Below are 4,436 nucleotides of genomic sequence, written 5' to 3' on the forward strand. Positions count from 1 at the left end.
TTGATATCAAAGGAGAGTCAACACATAAAGCCTTGGGATCTGAGGGGTGGTTTTGGAGAGCAGTGCTCAGGAAGAAACTGATTCCCCTGGGAATTTTTTTCTTCTGTTGTACACTAAAAATTAATTTAATTGAATTCAGAAGATAGATGAAAATGGAAAACCATTGTGAAAGTCTTTTCCATATAGGGCAGTAATGGTGGCATAACACTAATCTAGAGAATAACTAATCTCTTTTGGTGAATGGGACATAAATAAATGCATTCTAATCAGACCTTTTTATGCACTTCCTGTCCATCTTTTATTGTTTCAGGGTCACTTTAATACTGAAGCATTTTATAAATGAAGCTGTCATATATAATATAGACTCTCACAGAGAGACACTAACTCTAAATTCATCACTGAAATCAACCTGAGAGAATATTCTTCTTAACTAGGCATTTTGTGAGTATACAACTTAATATTTCATTGTGATATATAGTCAAGAATTCTGAACAAAGATGAATATAATTTATTCAGAGTCACCTTCATGCAAATGGAAATTTTGGATGATAGTGGAAATGCTTATTTCTTAATCATAGTTTCTTCATTTTCCCTGGTAGTCCTAGGGGTTCTGACACAAGATGCTGGTAGTAAAAATTAGTATTGTGTGGTAATAAGTATATTCTTGTGAGATATCCTTTCCTTTTTCAGTTACTTTTTTGAGATTTTTTATAATTGTGACCACTACAAAACTACCCCTCAAATTATTTCAATCTGCATTTCAATCTGCAAGTCATGACAATTGTTATTTTGGAGATTTTTACTTTGTTATTAAAGTGCATCTTAATATAGTTGAGAAGCCTTTACTGGAGATGGTTGTGCTTTCAAACTTTTACTAAAACTTATATATTGAGAATCATCATTGGATAGCACACCTAAAGCCTTAGAAATAATTTAAAATGAAAAATTGTATTAAAAAATACAATATAAAATACATGTGATAAAATACATGTGATATAGAAAATATGTGACTTAAGTATCCAAAAGAAAATCATTTATATTTGCAGACTAAATTCTGTATTGTTGTTTATACTGCTTGTATGAGGATGATTATTAGCCAACCATTTTATGAATCAACCAATTTTATGAATCTGTAAACTTGAGAATCAAGACTTAGAGAGGGAGTAGGGAACAGAATCACTATTTTGGACACGCTGATTTTATTTGATGTTTTATATGCTCCGGTAATTGGTTTATCATTCCTAACTATTCTCTTCTTCTTGATAGGTGGCATATTCTATCCTATTAACTTTGGGTTTGGTTACATGACTTGTTTTGGTTATTAGAATATGGGTGGAAATGAAAGCATTCAGTGAGCTCAAGTTTTAAGAGGCTTTATGGGTGTCCAGTTGCCCTTTTAACTCCTGTCCGTGAACTTCTAGAATAACACAGAGTCTCAGCTCAGTGAGGAGAGTAAGAAATAAATATTTGTCCTTGAAAGCCATTGAAATGTTGAGACACACACACACACACACACACACACACACACACACACACACAGAGCTATCATATGAGGTACCTGTAATATTTTCATTTCACAGATGAGGAAATTAGAGTGTCAAAGGGGCTTAACCTTTTTTCCATGATCACATTGCTGGGAAGTGGCAGATCTAAGCTGGATGTCAAAATATTTACACTGAACCCAGCTTCCTAGGGTAGAAGTATGGGACACCACAAGAGCACTGCCTGAAAGTCAGAAAACACAGATTCTAGTCTTAGAGAAATCACTGAGTCTTTTGCTCTGGAAAAGGCATATCAACAGAGATCTCTGTTGGGTCATAATTCCCTTTCAGGACTCCTGTTTTCTCTGATGAGTAGACTATGCATACAATTGACATTTACTGAGGATTCACTAAGATGGTCCACAGTAAATATTAGCCATGGGCCTCTAATTTCTTTCAGAGACAATGCTATTACTTTCTAATATAATGAAAAGAAAGCATTGACTCTCAATTCTCAAAAGGTTTATATAATTTGTAAGTTGTAGACTATGAGTAATCAGATGTTCAGAAATGCTTTAAGAAACTCCAGCAATAATGTCAGCTTCTACTCTGTGGTGGTAGTTAATGCACTTCCTCAGCAGAAAGAGCTGAGCAGCCAGTGTCTTATCTGAGTAATTTAGGCCAAAATTGTGGGTTTTAAAAATATGCTTGAATATCATGGATATTTATGCTAACTCCCATTTCACTGGAGTCTTACAGAAAGATCCTATAGTCACAGATTAATTATGACTAACTTAAACTTTTAGAAGAATGACTTCATTCATGTAAATGAGTATATGGTATAAATGAAGCTTCCTTTGGGTCACGATTCACCTTTTCTATCTTCTCCTTGCCACAAATATAATTTTTCTCTTATGAATCATCATATACTCACAGCAAGGAAGGCGTCACAACATCACCAGTGTCATCAAGTCTTATTCTTGGTACCCTATAATCAGGCTATTTTGTGGGCCTGTTTCACTTATTAGTTCCCACAAAGACAAGTAACAGGTTTTCTCATATACTGTCTCCTTTCTACATAAGAATACCAAGACCTTTCTGAGTTATCAAGAAATCTTAGTGCCTTAGAATTGCTTCTGAAACAACTTTCTTTGGCTTCCCTTTCTTTTTGTTTCTGTCAGATCAGAGATCTTTACTTCTTAGCTGAAAAGTTTTTAAGTTTCTCATGGCCAGTGCAAAATTGGTTTTTGAAAACACTTGGAAAAGAGTTACCATGCAGAGTTTTCTAGAAAACATCTACCTGTGCAACAGAACACGTAAAAATCCAACTTTTCTACTTACCTACCACCCCACTAGAAATTGTTTTCATTCTTCTGTTTTTAAAGTATGGTCTCTAAGCATTTCCTTTTATTGAGTGATTAAGGAAGTAGTAGCTCATTAAACTCCCACTAGCTATGTTTTTGTGTGTGTGTGTGTGTGCAATCATCTGATTTATAAAAAGATGCAACAAAATTCAAAATGATACAAAATATCAATTCCAAAACAACATAAAAAAGTGAGTATGTTTCACCATACTCAGCTCATAACAGAACAAATGGGTAAGGAGAATAATCCATGCTATAGCATATTGCTATATTTACTGGAAACCGAAAAAGTTGGTAAAGTAAGGCAGAGGAACTTTATCTTTAGAGTGTCAGAATTAGAACCAAGGGGCTCCATAATCATCTGGCATCCGTTCAATGTTGTATCTGTGGTTAGAAAGGTACATGATGGGAACTCCAGAGATCTTCCAGATCCTTCATTTAAGGTCCCGGTCAACTGTGGCCACATGTAACACTTGTGGTGAGTTACTGTCTGTACTAAGCAGTCGTCTGTATAGGTTCCTTTGTGTGTGCATGGTAATCGTGCAAATCTTGGATCTTTGGCAATCCTTAGAGCCACTTGATACTTTTGCCCCAATTTCTCAATTTCAGCCATTACACAGTTATACAAGGGATACACTAGGCATAGAGACAGTCCATCATTGATTGTACTAAGTTGAGTTTGGCTTTAATGGAAAAGTTGATAAAGCTGGTATCAACCAGGATGTAGTAAGGTAGGCCCAGCTGTGTGTTATATTGGAAGAATAAGCAGGAAAGATGTTGGGGGGACTTCTCTTTCCTTGAGTGCACTGGGATCTTTTCTTTCTTTCTTTCTTTCTTTCTTTCTTTCTTTCTTTCTTTCTTTCTTTCTTTCTTTCTTCCTTCCTTCCTTCCTTCCTTCCTTCCTTCCTTCCTTCCTTCCTTCCTTTCTTGGCTTCAATCTATCCTTCTCTTTAAGCCCCTGATCTCAGAGACTAATCGTTAGCTTCATGGTAGCATACTTTCTTGCTTTCTTTTGCTTCCCCTTGTTCACGCCACACTCTTGTTTCTTCCCAAACTCCCACTAGTTATTAACATCCATTGGGAATTAGCTTATAAAATGATTTTAAACTATGCTGCTATCATACTGAGTGAATCTTCACTTTGGAAACAAGGAGAAAAGAGTCACTTTGCATGCACTGTAATCCAGGGACTGTGATAGGTGTCTTAAATATATTATCACTTCTAAACTACACAGCAGTTTTAGATGTCAGCACTTGGCAAGTATGTAATTTTCCCTTGTTCACAGGGGGCCAGGACTCATACTCATGATGCCTGACTTCAAAGCCCATTGCTCATCCTACTGTGATGGTGTTCTAAAGGAAAGTGCAGTATTTCCAGGCTCAGTCCATGGCTGAGAGGCTGAGAGGGTAGCTCACCATACCTCAGGAATTCAGGACTAAGAAGGGGGGTGGTGGAGGAAAACCAAGGGAAGGGTGAGAATTGGAGGGGAGACAAATGTGGCAGAGGGGAGATGAGAATGTCATGATGATATTTTCTCTCTGCACCATAATTTTGCCCAGAACAAATCCTCACTATAAGAGTATTTTTATAG

The 4,436-nt window shown here is 36.4% G+C and overlaps 1 pseudogene; it reads right to left on the reverse strand.

Annotated features, from left to right (window-relative positions):
- Positions 1-3,180: 3,180 nt before the first annotated feature.
- Positions 3,181-3,860, reverse strand: LOC101084290 (annotated as a pseudogene).
- Between the last annotated feature and the right edge of the window lie 576 nt (positions 3,861-4,436).

The sequence above is a fragment of the Felis catus genome, chromosome B3 (assembly GCF_018350175.1).
Source record: "Felis catus isolate Fca126 chromosome B3, F.catus_Fca126_mat1.0, whole genome shotgun sequence".
Lineage (NCBI taxonomy): Eukaryota > Metazoa > Chordata > Mammalia > Carnivora > Felidae > Felis > Felis catus.